At 40.3% G+C, this 18,267-nt stretch overlaps 1 long non-coding RNA gene across 1 annotated transcript; it reads right to left on the reverse strand.

Moving 5' to 3' along the window:
- Positions 1-13,545: 13,545 nt before the first annotated feature.
- On the reverse strand, positions 13,546-16,926 carry LOC139827434 (uncharacterized). The gene is made up of 4 exons (XR_011737971.1): positions 16,838-16,926; positions 16,292-16,378; positions 14,164-14,263; positions 13,546-13,950 (listed from the first exon to the last, which is right to left on the reverse strand). It is a non-coding gene; the product is annotated as an uncharacterized lncRNA (long non-coding RNA).
- Positions 16,927-18,267: the final 1,341 nt, after the last annotated feature.

Below are 18,267 nucleotides of genomic sequence, written 5' to 3' on the forward strand. Positions count from 1 at the left end.
TTGTAACAGGCCCTGCTGTAATGAAAAGTCTGTCCTCATCTTCTATATAGGCCCTGAGGTGGGTTGGACTTGGGAGATTTTGGCTACCTGTCTGTCTGTGGGCTGGGGCGGGGCAGGAGCTCCGGACCATGCTGGCCAGGCACCTCTGGAAGCAGGACCACAGGGATTTCCAGAGGTGGATGTAGGCAAGTCAGGCATCCCCACAGTGCAGCAGAAATCACATGAACTTTTTGAAGCCAAGTTTTGGCCTCTACTGCCTACAGCTTGCCTCATCTGTCTCTGGGATCTGGATGATGAGGCTTAGATAAGCACCTTGACATGAAGACATCTGAGGTCAGGAGGGAGTTGGAAAATCTTGGCCATGTTAAGTCTGTGCGATGAGTACAAGTACTTCATTTTACAATGAGGGTGCTAAAACACTGGAACGGCTGGTAGATGCCCCATTGCTGAAAACATTCAAGGCCAGGCTGGACAGGGCTCTGAGCAACCTGGTCTAGTTGAAGATGTCCCAGCTCAGTGCAGGGAATTTGGATTAGATTACCTTTGAAGGTCCCTTCTAACCCAAACTGTTTTATGATTCTATGATTCTCCACGGACCTGCTAGGAGGGGGTTCGGAGTGAACAGGATCAGTCCACCCACACCTCCCAGCCCTGGCAAGTCACATCCAGCACCCCTGGCCCATCTGGCTTCTCTGTCTTTGGAGTTTGCAAAGGGTGAATTGATCAAATTCACCCCTGAGATAACATATACAAATTATTTAATGCATTACATTTCAACTTGAACCAATGCACATCTGTGCTTGAAGGTATGAGGTATCTGGGGCATTGTTCTTATTTCTCCTAGCACAGTAATTCATATTCAGCACAAACAGGGAATAATGCACTGTGTTGTATAACATCTTCAATGTCTTAGTGCCAGTGATTAACTTTCTGTAGGCTCTGACATGCTTCTACACTAATAGGAACAAATGAAATCATAGAGCATTTGAGCCCAATTAATTATAGAACCATGTGATATAATTTCAAAATGAAATATATCTGTTGCTCTATTATTTTTAAAAATAGATAAACAAACTCATGTCAACGTAATGCCTTAATGGTCTGTCAGTTAAAAAAGCAGCATTGGTAAATAGGTTTACAGGACAAGATCTATGAATGTAATTTTTGAGCTTTTTGCTTGCATTGAAGATAATGCTCTGGACTGGAGTTTCTCTCAAATAAAACACTGGAAAATCCCCTCCAGATTGCTAATATTTTTGAATTGGCATACAGTATCATTCTCTGTACCTTTAATACAATATCTAGTAGTGCCTGCCAATCTTCACTGTCGAGAGATAAGGAACAGCATTCTGTGCTATATGAACTGCCAACAAGAAAAGGAAAATTGAGTTGATGTGCACAGTCTTAGTTCTACCAGACTGAAAAAATGCCTCTCTTCTGCATTCTGCCTGCTTCTGCACTTAAATGCTTAATGTACTTTTGGGAGCTGTATACAAAAATAATGCTCTTATTTGATGATAGCTTTCCAGAAAGAGTAATTTGTAAAAAGAGAAGTGGTTTTGTGAAGATAAGTCATAATCTCCTGTGCCATGATTGCTGTCAGGGGTATAATCTGTAGTACAAACTACCTGAGACAGGGATTAGAGTTTGAATTTAGGTCACTACAATGTCTAGCCCAAAACATTAGGTCTGATTTCTAATTCTACAATACTCTTAATTCTTGAGCTGTGCTGACTGCTGCAGTTTTTGATCAGTACTGGTAGATAAAAGTGTAATACAAATCTATACAATCCATACCACAAAATTAGCCAGTATTATTAGTTACTTGTTGGTTCAAATACATTGCACTATTCTAAGCATCAGCAGAAGCTAAATGAAGTAATTAGCATTATTTTTACTGATGAGGAGCTGAAGCAGGGGAAGAGCTGAAAAAGATGAATTTTGGAAGGGCAGGGATAAATGTGAGTAATTAGGGCACACCAAAACTGAAATAGAGCACCACACTCAGTGTGAAAGTTAGCACATCTGTTTTGTAAACACAAGTGGGCTGAAATCGTAGCACATTCTTCAAATGGAAAAACTAATGGCTTTATTTCAATGTACACAGCTCTATTTTTTTACCTGAAACTAGGCAGTGTTCAGAATGAGAAGATTTTTTTTTTCAGCATAAATTATATCATCAGACCCCAAATTAATCTGATGCCAGTTGGAAGTTGATACACACAAGGGTTTGGTTCACAGGCTTCATTCCTTACCTCCCTTCCTCTCTTCTTCTCTGACAATCATGTACTTCAGCCCATCCTTGATTCCCTTTCTTTTACATGTTGGATTCAAATAAATACACTATCTTTTCAAGGCTGCCTCATTCTCTGGCTGCCTCCATTTCTACACAGAAGAAAAGATCTTTCGCTTAATGCAAGGTGTCCTGACTGTCTCGCATCCACTTCACTGTCTTCTGAGATATATTTGGCCAGGTTTATGCAGGAAATTTCTTGGGTCTTCAGCACTGTAGTAGCTTTACTTGTTGTCTTGGTGATCTTTCTTTGACAAAAAGTTTCTGTAGATATGTGTAAGTATATATACATAAAGCTGCTTGTTCATTGCTTGCTGAACTGATGTATCCACAAGTAAAAAATTTGGTTTGCCAGCACATGCTTTTTAGTAGTGTAAATTACATTAACAAACCTTTTAATGAGGATGAGGCATAGCTGTCACCTAATTTCTGCTTAATATTCTCTTTTTCTTTCCTCCTTTTCTTGAGTCCTATGTGCTCTCAAGCAACATTTTGCACTTGGATCAGCCACCCCTTCATTAACATAATTTCTCCTTCATCTTCAAGTCTCTTCAGATGTCTTCCTTCCACTTAGACTTCACTTGATGTGCCCTTTAGCACTATCTGCAACCACCTCTTTACCTGATCTTTTTGTTCTTACCCTTTATGTTTGGATTAAATTAGCTTCTTCTTGGGGCAGAGATCTTGCTTCCTACGCCTTTATAAAGGGATGTTTTCATGTCCGGGAACGCAGAACTAGAATGCAAGCCAAGAAGAAAATGTTTTCAAATTCTGTTCCAAAATTTCAGCCGTAATTTTGCTGTTGGATAGGCAAGTTGAAACCACCATTTAAAATCTACCAGTGTAATCTCTAGAAGCAAAGAGAAAACCCCCTCAAGCTCAGCAATTAAAAATAGAAAATTGCTTTCCATAAGTGTATTATGATTTGTGAAGATCTGAATACAGGAATGAATAGCTAATTCACATGTATTATTATTTAACAGCCAAATCTACTAAACACACTCCTGACTTGAAAGAAATCTAAGAAAAGGAGGCATGTCAATTGCTGTAATCCTTAAATTATGCATACCTTTCAAAATCTTCTATCAATGTCTTAGGTTTTTCTTCATAGGTGGTTTCTGCACTTCCTCCACAAAGCAAAATAGAACATTGATTTATTCCAATAAATGTTGTGCCTGAGGGGCTCCTATTTGTTAGTTGGAACTAATTAATTTAAGGGATCAGCCCTTCTCCACAGAATTAAAAGGAGTTTTGGTCCATCAGACCAAAAGCATCTTGCTTCTAGAAGTGATCAGCATATAGAGGAAAACACTCTGCTTCTTTTCCTCGGAAGGGATTAAATTATTCAAAAAACTTAAATGTAGAAGGTAGAAAAAACCTTTCTACTTCAGTAACTGAAAGAAAACCTTTCATATCTTACTGTATCAGAAAGATGCAGATATAACATGATTTTCGCTTTCTTTTTAAGAACACTAAAATAAGTGCATCTGTTAGCTGCAAAGTTAGACACTATATGAACATATGGGTATGCAATGAGAGAAAAAATAGTATCTCATCATCTTTTCATGGCTTCTATGGTAAAAAAGGCAGGGGTAACTCATTTGCATGACAAAGGTGGCAGAGCCTTCAGGCACGGATTTTAGGGAGAGTTCTTGAAGTTAAGCAGGTACACGGATTATTCTTAATGCAAAGCCTGAATACACCCAACTGGATTTGAGAGAAAACGGAGCTGGTCTCCCACATTTACATGGAGAATTTATGTTTCTTTAGGTCTCCTGGTACCATGGCATGGCCTCCCCTCACTGAAGTCAGCTCTGCAATTGCAGAAATTCTCATGATTGACATGGTTGTTCTTGTAATATATATATATATATATATATATATATATATATATTCATTTTAGTGTTAAATTATTTAAAACCTGATTGCACAGGTCACAGGTTAAAAGTCTCTTTCCAAAGCTTCTCAAAATGTTATGTTACTTCTGGAGGAGGCTTAACATTGATATTTCCTTTACTAGTGCCATAAACGCTTTCTTTTCACCTGCAGCTTTATGACCTGAATAGAGTATGAAACTGGTAAAGCTGAAACTCTCTTTTGGGCCTAATAACTAAGACAGTTAAAGCACAAAAATAACATTGCTACTACCAGGCCCAGCCACCTTTGGCTCTCCAGCTCCACCACCAAATACGTCTTCAAGGGTGAGGTTCAAGTCTGAGTCTTGAGCAAGGACTCCTCTGTCCTGCTCCACCACAGGTCAGAGCCTCTGTGCCTCCACACCTTGACAGCAATTAGGCTATGCCACACTCTGTGTTTTGGCTAATCCATTGTTATTAATGAGTACTGATAATATTAATATGCTTTGTTTCCATATCATCTGGCAACACACCCATAGTCTTCTCAATAATTGTGACAGGAACATGGCAGAAAGGAAAGACATAAGTCTCCAAATCCCATTGTTTTGTCTAGAATCTACTTTTTTCTTTGTTTTCTGCAGGAATTTAGGCCATGTTTTTGAGAGCAAATAATAGCCTGATTGCAACTATTTTGCTTGCATATGCTAGTCAAGTAAATGCAAATGTTTAACATGCCTTCTTGGAACAGTTGCACACGTGGTTCTCCAAGTGCAGGTATAACAGTGACAAGTATCAGATTCATGGTCTCAAAGACAACCCCCCTCTATGCAAAAAAAAAGGAAGTCAACAAAATTGGGGACCAAATCTCATGGGAATCGATTGACTCAAAATCTGCCTAGAGAGTATTTTACAACTCTGCTACTAGATAAGAATATAAATTCAATATTAATCTACCAATATTTTTTGGAATATGATTTTCAAAACATTGGACTTGAATGACAAAGTTGTCTTCTGGAGTCTCTGGACAGATGGATTTTATGTGCCACTAGTGAATCAGTGCTATATGAGGGTGTACTCAGGCAGCCAGTTCTCCTGGCAGGCTCTGAAGAGCTGCAATCGTTAAGTGTGATTTTAATTATTTAGTTTTTGAGGTGTACATCTAGAAAATTATTTTAATGTCATAATCAGTCAACAAGAAATACATGCCTGCAGTTAGAATCCAATCCATGAAATGCCATATTCCGTTTTTTTACAGGAAGAATTCTCATCTCTGCACTTTTTGGCACCAAAAAGATACCCTCAAAACTGTTTGTTGAGATAAACATCCAAAGAAATCTTCAGTTAGAGGCAAGTCTTGAGGTGCCATGTTTTTGCTTTGGCAATCCGCTGCAGTATTTTAGGAGGCAGATCAAAACTGCTCATAGAAGCTAAAAATTCTCCCCTCAACCCTTGCACAGAAGTGTGGGTGTGTTCTAATTACATCTTGGAGGATAATGAATAATTATCCAAGATCTTTCACCTCCTTTGTTTGCAAATTGTCCACAACTAGGTCACAGTTTTCTTGAAAGTATTTCTTACTGAAAATTATTCCTTGGGCCTCTTTTATTTTCACTCCTTACCAGTTTCCACCGTTTTCTTTCCCTCTCTTTGTATCCTATTTTTCTTTCTTTTGCATTTTTCTCTCTGGACTATAACCACACATGGTCCATATGTGTCACCACCTACATGCTACATGTCACTGCGTTGTGATTCAGACTCTGCTTGTGCTATTCTTTTCCCCTAAACCTGTGGAGTCATCCAGACCCAGGAAAAATGGGTGTGAAACAATATCAGCTCAGAATAAGAATGTTTTATGTTTCTTTTGTACTCAGTTTGTACACTCCTAAATATTTCTGTAGGTGCAAGGAGGAAGAAAAAACCACAATCTTTCGTGGTTCATCTTACTCTTTCACATTTAGTTGTTAAGGTATTGTAATGATTTTGCTAGAACTGCTACATTTTTGCTTTATATTTTTCTAGTCTCATCATATCATTGTTTTTCCTACTACCCTAACTTTTCATTTGTTTTTAGCAAAACTACCGTTCCTGTAAAGCCACTTGTTTTCCTGAGAAGTCATAGCAGAGACAGCTCAGTAACAGCAGTAGCTCATTTGTATTTCTTTCAGATGCAGAAATATCAATCTGTGTAATACTGAACTCTGATATTGAGGTAGTTAGAGGTTCAACAGTTTGTAATTTCCCAGCCTGTTCCACCTTTCTGAGACCCATTCAGATACTGTAACCACCATGCATGGGCAATCTTTCACCAGTTCACAGAAACTCCAGGTCCAATGGCAATGCTGGATGTTGAAATTTGGATCTATTCCTTTTTGTCACTTGGCACTACCCCTGCCCCACCTGTCTTGGTCACTCAAAGGCTCTCAGATGGGCTGTATACTTGAAAGCTTTGTTTTTCTCTTCTAACCTGGAATAAATCCCTTAATTGCAGGTTCAGACTCTGCTGAATGCCAGAATTGCCAACACAATCGTGTACACGGAGGGGAAACAGGCACACTGCTATCCCTAGCAGAAAATAAATATGTGTAAAAAATGTTCTTTAGGCTATGGACACCTAACATCTTAGCCTATCTTAAACAGCATACTGGGCATCTTTCTTGTGCCCTTACATTTTCCAGGCATCAGTGTGGCTTTGAGAAAAGACCACCTCTTGTTTTTTATGGTTGCTATGGATCCTGCTAGGATCCAACAATCTTTTGTTACTTTTGCTAGAAATACCTGGAAAACACTACCGAACACAAGAGACCAGGGTGAAACATTATTATGTTCCCTCTTCAGGGAGAGTTGTTCCTTCAAGTAACAGACAACCAAAATCAAGAAACAAAGTTGGAAGGAAACAGCATGGCTAAAATACATTAAAAAGAGAGGAAAGAGGTAGATTTTAAATTAACTTCCAAGTATTGTTTATGGTTGATAGCAGAGCTGAGTAGCGTTAGCAGCCCCGTGGTTCCAGGGTGGCTCAGAGACGCCATAAGCGATGATCATGCAGCACCGCGGTGCAGCAGGCTGCCCTCTGGAAGTCCCACTCCTGTTGCCAATGCACCAGGAAACAGCGAACAAGTTGCAGACAAAATCAAAAGTATCATTAAACTCTAAAAAGTTAATAGTAAAAGAGAACTGGCAAATGGGGCTCTTATAAAACCTTCAACCATCTGACCTGTAGCAACGTGACCAATGCAACACTGGATCTCGTGAAGCATTGCAGTCTCCTTCTGTGTTCAGTACCAAGAGGTTTTACTCTTCCAGCTGGTGACTTTCTTTAGATTGCCTTGCAAGTGGAACTAAAACATGCAAAGCAAAACCCTAAAAAATCTGTCTGCTCCAAAAATAAGTATCTTAATGCTGACAGCTTTATTGCTGTGCAGCAGGTGGGGAAACCCTGAGAGAAGAGACTTGCAGAAAAAAAAAATAAAAAAAGTTCCATTTTCTGTTCCTTTATTACAACCCTCCCTGAAAAACTAAATGATAACTAAAAATATGTTTCTCTGCTTTCTATATTATCAGTCCATCCAACTTTTGACATTTGCTACCTCATTTCCAAATATCTGCCTAGAACACATTAAAAGTACTCTTTCCCTGCCCATCCTGAAAATTAGGAACCATTTTCAAGAACTGTCTGTGAATTGTTACACTATTCAATTGCTGGTGTCACTAGAGTGCCCATAGGTTTTAACCAAGCATTAAAATATAGTTATGCGCTTCAAAGCACATAAATGCATTGGCTTCTTATCTCATAATCTAACTGGAGACAAAAATAAGGCTGAAGCGCTTGGATGAAGTATAGGTATGCAAAGCTGTGTTTCCTGTATGGCAGAGGAACCAGAAGCCTCTTACTCCTAGTTTCAATGGCTGTGGGCTGTGTTGCATACCTTGCTGCACTCAAAACTGGTTTGTATACTTTTCTGAGGGAGGTGAGAATTGCCTCAAGGGCACCAGTTTCTTGGAAAAGCCACAGGCTGTTTCTTTATGATAAGAAGTGAGAAGTGCAAGGTAATACCCAGGACCCAAGTCCACCTATTTTTGTGGTTCTGACTTAACATGTTTTACAGTGACTCAAGTCCTACCACGTAAAAATAGCTTATGGGGGTAAGAGCACCAAACACTGGTCCTGATGTGTTACACTCTTGTAACCATTGGATAACTCCCCCAACTTTACTGAGAGTTTGCCCTTGCTAAACCAGGTGTTCACAGGGTAGCAGAGAAGTGGGTAAACCATCTGCTCAAGTAGAGAAGCTGCACTGTAAAAGGCTGCAAGTGGGGATGCCCTGCCCAAGTCTGCTGCAACACCTCCTGTGTGGGGCAAAAAGATCCCATAAAAAGCATCCTAATTCTCCATTTAATTTCTGCAGTCCACAGTCACCCCTGAGCTGTGACTGCTCCAGCATACAAGCTGTGATAGGATGTTCAATCAATGCTGTGCAAACGTGTGTCAACTCACTGTAGTTGCTGTCCCTTAGGCTGGCAACTCGATCTTGTGATGAGCATCCCAGACTTACTTAAAATGATGTGATTTCCAAGAGAGTCTGGAGGATTTGGACACAATCTGTGCTGCACCACAGGTTTTCATTAGGGATGTGCTTGCCTGGTCTGCAACTGGGGTGAAGGAGCAAGATACGAGATGGGTATGTGGTGTCTATAGGGGACACATGTGCAGATGGCTTGCCCTTCTCAAAACAGTGAAACCAGAGTGTGACATCCATGCTCCATTTTTATAGTCTCATCAATCTATTCCCTGTGACATGTGGGGGAGCCCCAAAACACCACAGGGCAAGCGGTACAACCCAGCTCCTGCCCACCCCTTGGCACAGCCATCGCTGATAGTGGGGCCACTGAGGCCAAGAAGATCTCTTCGAGGAAGATGCTGTGAGTGATGGGGTGAGGGAGGTAGCTGGCACAGTGGGGCACAGGGGCAGCAGGTAGCAGGCAGCACTTGCTCATTGATGGTGTTCTATTGCGGTGGATTTTCATATTGTCATTTAGCCATGATTTCTCTCAGTTTGGCAGAGCTGGGTACTGCAGGTACTTGGTCAACTTATGCAGTGCTTGTTATTCATGGAGTCTCTGTCATGTTTTGTTTCTTGGTGTAAGGATGCTGTGTATTGTGTGCTTGATCTCTGCTATGTAAAGGACAATCTTGCTTGAACCTTGTGAACCCCTCAAAACCCATCACTCCAGCCTCTTCCATGGCTGCTTCCTGGTCCTTCTCTGGCTGGGGCTGAAGGAGATGTGAGCAGGAGATGTGAGCAGGAGGTGAGGGCAGGGAAAAGAGCAAAGTGTGACCAGACCTGGGCATCAGCTTCATAACTCAGATTGGACAGAGGTAGCTGGGCTGGCTGGTGGAGAGGAGCATCATGAAGACACAATGTCTGGATCTCTTTTTGTCACTGGAAACTCACCTTGGCAACAGCCAGCTCCCAGTTTGATGCTGTTCAACTCTACCCACAGCCACTCTCACTTTTGGGCAGTAAGCCACTCTGGGTGGGTGTGCAGGGGACCTTCCTCACCCGAGGGGGGCACTAGCCCTGAAAGGCTAGTTCCTGTTTCATTGATGGAAAGACGGTCTGCCAAGCTGAACGGCAGCAGGACCCTAGTTCAAATGCACTGTTTCACCTTCTCTCTCCACTGAACATCTCGGGAACCTCCACACTTGGTCCTTAAGCATTTGAGAGAGGTACATCCATAGAGTTAGTTTGCTGTGCTACATCAGAGGCACTCACAGCATTGTAACCTAGTGACTATAATCTAACACTGATAAATAAACAATAATCTGGGGTTGCTTTAAAATGTGCAGCAGTGACAAACATTTATTTTGTTACAGATAGCATTTATGACAGCAGCTCTATTCATGCCGGGGGTATAATTAAGTGGTCTGTGCAGATGTAGTCAAGGCGTAGAATGATTCTGATATTGCTTTAGACTGGAAGGCTTTTAAAAGTCTCTTGGGCCAGATTCTTTACTTCTGTGTGCCTTGTATCATCGATTCTGCCAGAGGAAAAGTCAGTCTGATCAGCGCAGTCTCTTTGCAATGGAAGATATTACTTAGTTTGGTGAGAAGCAATGAAGAGGCTGCACTGCACTGTCTTGAGTCCTTCCCCAACTTAATTCTTCATCAGCTTACATATTTTCCTACTGTATCTGCAATAACTACTGGTTAATGAGATTATTAACTACTGAGCCACTTTGTTATAAGTGGGTATTTGTGACAGACTAGCAAAAAGGAAAAGTTTAGACACTCCTGAAAGTAACGTCACATCTCTGAATTTGATTACTACTCTTCTTATCATGAGTGCATTCTGCATTCTCACTATGTCATTATTTTCCCAATGCAGATGAGCATAGATATTTGGAAAGTAATACAGACCACTATTGAAAACAATGGTTTGAAAAATTGTAATAAATTAGTAACAATTTGAATAACCTTTCATCTGTGTATTACTTGTTTAAAGCTAAATAGAAGGTGAACTTGGATTAGAATAAGCATTTTTTTAGACATTCAAAAGTCTCTGCACCAGCAAGTTTGAGTGTCAGTCCAACTGTTGCTGTGGTTGATAGGAGTCAGGAGGCTTTTTCATAGACATCAAGAGGGAGTGGACCCTATGCACTGGGATTTTTACTGCCTATCTCACTGCTTCAAGAAGATATTGGTTTACCATGACACAGCAAACTACTTCGGTGCATGCTTAACTAAAAGCATCTGAGTATTTCCAATGAAATAAACAGGTCTTTAGCATGTTACGAAGCAGCTACTGTGTATGGAAAAAATTGTTCCCCGAACTGAGCATTTTCTTTGGAGAATTTAAGCTTTAATCAATGTTTAATTATACAGTCTTATATTTCAGACAGTTTATAAATAAAATACCACTATATATGTAACTGTTTCACAACAGACATTTAAGTAAATGTGCAGAAGGAACACATCATTCCACATAAGGCAACCCACGTCTGTAATTAATAACGTGTTTTCTGGAGCTCGTACTTAACTGAAACATAAGAGAAAATTGCTTCAGGAAACTAAAATATGCAAAGACGCATAGCAAGCATTTACGGTGGTCTCAGTCATACAAAATGTAATAAAAACATAAAATGCATCCATATGGTTTAACTAAATGGAAGCGTGTGTTCTGAGTTAATGAAACCTGCTTAGCAGAGATCCATTCTTTCTCCTACCATGAAACTGGGAAGCAGTGTCACCTCGCACCCCAGAGAAGCGAGTAAGGTCCCTCTTCTGAGGACATGCGCCAATATTTCCAGATGTGGAACTGTGTAGTCAAGGCTACTGTATTTTAATTCCGGTCACTTACTTGTTCTAAGGAACCATGTGTGAACAAACTCGTCCCAAGCACTAAGTCGTGGAAGCTCAAAATCTGGGTCTGCAGAAATGTTTGCACCCAAAATCAGTGGGGTTTCTTGGGGGACTGGCACAGGGATGCTCTGTTCCCTGGCCATATGGAGATAGGTGGTGTCAGCCCTGAGGTCCTACAAAGTTGAGCCTAAGCCTGAGCACCACCCTGAATGTGGCAGCGACCTAACTTTTCCAATGGAAAATAAGCACCTGAACAACCTGAACGCACATGGGAATTTTAGCTTGAATTCTGGTCTGTTTATAAGAAACTGTTTTTCCTACATGAGGGAAATAGGTCAGACTGTTTTCAGCCATAGGCCATGCAGAAACTCCCTGTCCCAGCTGTGTGAAAGGGGCCCTCAGACACTGTGGGGGGGAATCCCTTGGCATGGGGTGCCGTTCCCCACAGGGCTCTCATGGCTTAGCAAGGCGAGGTCAAGGAAAGGGGAGAAGGAGGGACTGGGCATGACTAAAAAGAACTGTTATAGCTATAGTCCTACAGTGCTGTGTTACTACGGCAATAATAATTTGGAAAAAAAAAAATCCCTGACCTTGCAATACTGTTACACTAACTGAACTATTGCAGCTGGTCCTGGAAGCAAGTTGTGAGCTCCACAATGTTGGGCAGCTGAGGGATGGAGCCAGGCAGACTGCCGGGGTTTTAAACCTCTTGGTGGTAGCGCGCTGGGCTGCTGCTGCAGTCACAGTTGGAGAGGCAGTAGAGGCTTTGGTAGTCTCTGCATTATCCTCGTCTTTCTAAGAACAAAAGCGATTAAATGTAAAGCAGCAGTCCCTTACATTCTGCTTTCTTGTAAACATACAATAGAGTCTCCCATATACCAGATGAGCACTACAATTAATAAAAATATAAATATTTACAAATATTTTTTTAAATCAGCAAGTTATTGACCTCAGCTTTCCAAGATCTTTTAAATGCATGCGCCAAATATATTGTACTATATATTTCCTGAACAACCTTAACTCTGCCTCTGACTCAGTCCTGCCTCAGGGTGGAAAACTGCTTGATACAACACAACAAGTAGGCTTTTGAAATTCATTGTCAGTTCTATCACAAGGAGACCTTTAGGCGAATCAGAGTAGAGCCTGACTGTACCCCTGAAAACCAGACTGCATTTGCATTCAGTTATTTTGTGTGAATGCAATGAGTAAGAACTGAATTAAACTCCTTTCCCAGACAATATGTCTTATCAATTCCTAGTCTAATAATGATTGTTGGAGTAAAATCTGTGTGGTGCAGAGAAGTATTTTATGTATTTAAGTATTTTAGGAAATCTCTAATCATGCATTATTTGTTTCTGCTCCATAAACTACTGTTTTGATAATATCTTCAGGCTGTTCTCCTGATGGATGCGATAGGATCACCCAAACAGGGAGCAGAGCCAGTATTACAGGACCTTTGTAATCACAGGGAAAATAAATTTAGTAGGAATTGTATGTGCAATACACACCCATGTGTGCAACAAAAAGGACCGAGCATTCTTAACTGATTAAGAAGTAAAAACCCAAGTTACTACCCTGATGAACAAAAAATGTTAACTATGTTTGGGTAATAAATACATGTGGTGAAACTGCGAAGTAAGCACAGCTGTTATGTAAACACAAAAAAAGAGAAAATTTGTGTTTAATTGCTCACTCAGCTATATTAATTGCTACTTAAAAACAAATACTGTTTACTGTGTTGATGTGAAATGGAAACTTCCACAATAAATTTGATTTCGTCAACAAGATTTTTCTGATGAAACTTTACCTATCAGATGCCAGTTTAGCATTTTTTTACCATCCTTGTCTTTGAAGAAAATGGGAGTTTTGAATATGGAACATAAAAACAGGGTTAGATTTAGGACATCACAGTAGGTCCTGATACATCTAGTCACCTTGGGGGAAGTCAGAATTACTTAAAATGTGAACTCCTGCATTGAGCAGAGTGTTTAGCAGCCACAGCCAGAGGAATGCACTTCATAAACATCAAGTAGTATTTATTTCTGAAACAGTTTATGTTTTACAGAACTATTTTTGATGGACATTATCCTTGGTATATGAAGAATGTAGAAAACACAGGTGCTTTTTTTGTTTTCTGCATAGCAGTGTGATATACGATCAAGTAAATAAAGACATTTCTATAGGGAGAGAAAATATATGTAATTTCAGAATCACACAAAATCTTGTAAGCAAATTTTTGGCCTAATAAAACTATGTGGTGAATGCCCAAAATTCAGAAAATGTATTTATCTTGGAAGCTCTCGAGACCTTGTTCTTGTATTTCTCAGGAAAGCACATAGCATACTTCTTTTTTCGGTATTACAGGATGGGACAGGTACTGGGAAGCATTCATGAAACCAGAGGTGAGAGGACCTTGAAGCATTTAAGATTGACTGCGAGGGCTACAGGAGAAATAAAGAAGAAATCCTGTGATACATTTGAACCTTAATAACCACTTTTAAGAAGCAATTTTATGGCAAATAACTCAGAATACACTACATATCACACTATTCATATCTTGTTCTAAGTTGTGATGTTTCCTTTAGGGAGTGAAGGAAAAGCAGCAAGAGTAGGAAAGTAACAACTATCCTGTTCAGTATCAAGTGCTGTCTCACCTTTATGCTTTTTCAAAGCCTCACAAAGATTTACCAGCTCCATCAGGCCTGCAGAGTCCCATGGAGATAAAGTGGTGGGTGAATACTCATCTACAAATATCTACATGGAAAAAACAAACACAAAGCACCAGAGAAATAGTTGCTGGAAGCAGTTTCAGGAGGCCAAATTTTATATCCCAACACACTCCAGAGGGGGAAAAAAAATAAAAAAGGCGTTCAGCTGTTGCAATTTTATTGCTAGAGGTTTTATCGGCTGCCCTCTAGTGAGACCGTTCAGTGACACACTCCTGAACCTTGGTGTAGGAGTTGGCTGCATTTAACCTCTTCATCTCGGTCCATAGTATATAAATCTGCAGCATTTAGTTCCTGAGCAATAGCGATTCAGCACTGAACACATATGGAGGCAGGAAAGAGAAGGTGTGAGGGAGAAATACCCTGGGAATGTATCAGCATAGTCATTGATGGCAATTAAAGAGTGACTTTCTCATTAAAAACAGGGGCAATGGCATGCGGTAGGTTTTCACAGTTATTTTACAACCTAAAAATCAAAGTTGGAGGATTGTTAATTGTTATCCATGAAAGATCATCTTACGCAAATGTTTTAAAGTCTGGTTTAGCTAGCTGTGATTCTCGTTATAGGCTACCATTTCCTACAAAATCTATGTATTGAATATGTCTGTTCTTTCTTCCCTTCAGATATCTCAAACCCCTGTGAAACTGTGATATTCTCAGAGACTTCACACTCACATCTTCCAGTATGCTTTGACCTTCTAGGTAATCCTTACCTAGCAAAACCCATGTTCAACGCATGGTTCAGGAGTCTTCTTGCGTGAACCTGGGGCTGGCCAGACCAAAGCCAGGAGAGGAGCAGGTCTGCAAACTCAGAGGGGCCCCTATGATTGCTTCCATGCCTGGACATGCTGCTGGCGTGTTTGCTTTAGCTCATGTTTGACTTTGGAAATAAAGAGGGAATTTTATCAGGCTGGGCCACATGAAAGAAGCTTGATAACTCTAGGAAAGGAGACAAAGGCTCTTTCTTCTGAGTTGCCTTCCTGTTCCTGTGACCCACATTTTCATACAAGAATATAATTTCCCAGCACCCTTCTCATGTGCAGAGACCTTTCGTGTACCCACACCCACAAGGGATGCCCATCTGATTCTATTTCTCTCCAGTACTACCCTTTTCCCTCTCCCAGCTCCTTACTCAAGCTATATTTGCACAAAATATCAGCGGTGCTAGTGTTTGAAGTGCACATACTACAAAAAGGCCCGCATCAGCACAGCCACGTGTTCTGTATTGGTTAGTGTTGGAAAGGATGGGTCAAAACTGTGTGATCAAAAAGTGGTACAAAGCCATTTGCTCACCACCTTTGACAATGGATGTGCTGTAAGAAAGCAGTATTTTGTAGCACTTCCAATTTTGTTTGCAATAATCACAGTTTGGCACATCTCCTCTACCACAACAGGTAAAATACAATTAAATGGTGTCAGATGTAAGGGAAAAATAATGAAAATTTTGCTTCCATAAATCATAAAATCCTAAGTCTTTGCAATATTGTAACGGTTTTGTAATCCAAGCCCTGCTTACATTACTTTATCTTTATGAAGGTGATAAAGAAAACATAACATGGTGTACTTGATTATAAATTATAATTTTATGAGCATCAAAAAATGCAAACTTGCAAAGCTTACGTTCATGCTTATGTGTCCACATATTTAAGTGCCAGCAGATGTTCAATGATCAATAAAACTCAATTTATATACATTATTCTGAAGCATCTGTGATCATAAATACAGGCTGGGAATGTCTGGCTTCACTGTGAGCAAGAATGATAATTGACTGCAAAGTTACAGTACAGGATGCTATTGTCGTAAGTTTTATTTCAACTCTAGAAATGAAACATTTATTGATTTTGAGACTGCTGGGAGAGAAACCACAATTTAGAACCTAAACTGTAGATTTATGGAAACAGTAAGTGGCTAAAATTTACTTCAGCTTGGTCAGGCACGGTTGACTGAAAAGGATCTTGTTTATTATGGTAAACTATATGTCCCTAGAGGCTATGAGCTTTGAAACAAGGTATCTCTGAAAGGTAGTGTTTACATTTGTAATGATAAACAAACATACCTGTATTGTGGAATGACCACAGAGATCATAGGAAAGCAGCTTCATAGACGTCCTTGGTTTCAGGACTGGACTGACTCTCCAAACTCACTAAACAGAAGGAAAAACTGGGAGTGTAAGATGCCGCGTGTCAGCTCAAGTCCACCTCAACAGAATATGGTTGGAAGAACAAACACTTCTGAAACCAGGTGTCTGTCAGATGCAATAGAAGATGGATTAACTAAGTTGTAAAAGTGGAGCAAGAAGGACCACTTTTCTGTGCTTCACACGTTAAATAGGAAAAGATGAAACACTCAAACAAAAGAAGAAAAATAGGTGAAGTGATATATTGTCTTGGTTTTCCTGTCCCTTCACTGCATTTTGTCCACAGAAAGAGCAAATCCAGCAGAACTAGACAACAGTAAAATGAGACCAGCCCATTTCCCCTCAGCTGTAGAGTTATTTCACTGCTGCGACTACAGCTTCTGGCTTTCCTGATCCCTGAACTTTACTCCCTCCCTTGGATACTAAAGGGGCGTTTGATCAGTCAAGGGTTTTAACTTTGCTTACACAGTTGCCAGACTCCAGTTCCTCCAGTGTGCAAAGCCGGTGATGAGGCTGCTGCCGCCCATCCCCTTCCAGCACGGACATTGCACAACCCCGTTACACTCCGTCAATGAAGAATTTGCATTCAGGAGAAACAGGTTGGGCTGGCTGCTTTCCAACTGCAAGCTCCTATAAGAACAATCGTGTACAGTTACAGCCCTCAGGTCATTTTTCAAAGTTACTTCTTTCTGTAAACTCCAAATTGTTTTTTCAAATATAATCTCAAATGTATTTTTCTTTTGCTGAAACACTTCCCTTTCATTGGTAGCTGTAGTTTAAATTAAAAAAAAACACCCAGCCTGCAGAATTAGTCCATAAATCTTTGCAACTGCCTTATGTGGTGGAGAAACTATCCTGATAATTATTTTGCTTTGCTACTTAAAGCTGTTTTTCTAGATATAACAAGGCTTATGTTATTCTTGTTTAAGACTAAGTCTACAAGGGAATAGCCATGAAATTTTCAGCTGTGAATTTTCTTAGTATAATTCTCCTTCAAAACATAATGAATTGTGGAGCTCAGCGATGCTTTTGTTCTCACCGTAGCTGCTTATTTTCAACATATAGTCTTCTGAAAGGGTGTGTGTTGTAATTTTTTGTTAAATCATTCATGTACAGACAACCTCCATATCCAGTTCTACAGAATATCTGTCAAGAAATTCATTACTGATAGTGAAAATAATTTTCTGCCAACACTTTTTTTTCCTAGCTTATCCAGCTACCACCCCTCTTTCATTCCAAAAGCAGTCCTGATTCAGAATTCATGACCTCAGGGGGCACCCCGCTGCTGACTACACTGAGCTTTGAATTGGGTTCTTACTAATTCTGTGCACCAAGACAGTATTGCTAGGTTGGGGTTTTTTTGTCATTTAGTTACATAGTGTATGGATATTTATACCTAAACCACCTGTAACATTTCCCTTCTCGAGAGGCTGTAATATAAGTTTTTCTACATAATTCTGCTGCCAAACAGTCTCCTGAAACTCCACATACACTAGCACATCAATAAGGGTTTTCACACTGAAATGGAAAGCACATCCTTTCCCAAAAGCACTGCCATATATTCTTGCTGGAGCAGTCTGAAGTGCGTACACACGAATGTCATGCTGCCCTCGAGACCGTGACCTTGTTTCACAGAAATGCACAATAGAAAGTTGGCATTTGGAGGGAAGAGCCAAACCCCAAGTTTCTGTGCAGGAAAGGACTTGCTGCTTGTTCAGCAGGCAGCCCTTCTCCTGGTGCATCAATACTGAACCAACAGCCCAAATTGTGATGAGGCATGTTTCAAGATGTGACATCTTCAACTTGCTGTGAAATGTCTCCTGCTGTCATAGTGCCATTTACTGAACTGCCCCAACCACTGCGTGTGTCTGTTTGCGTGTGTTATTAGTATCATC

Source organism: Patagioenas fasciata, chromosome 2 (genome assembly GCF_037038585.1).
Source record: "Patagioenas fasciata isolate bPatFas1 chromosome 2, bPatFas1.hap1, whole genome shotgun sequence".
In the NCBI taxonomy this organism is placed as follows: Eukaryota; Metazoa; Chordata; class Aves; order Columbiformes; family Columbidae; genus Patagioenas; species Patagioenas fasciata.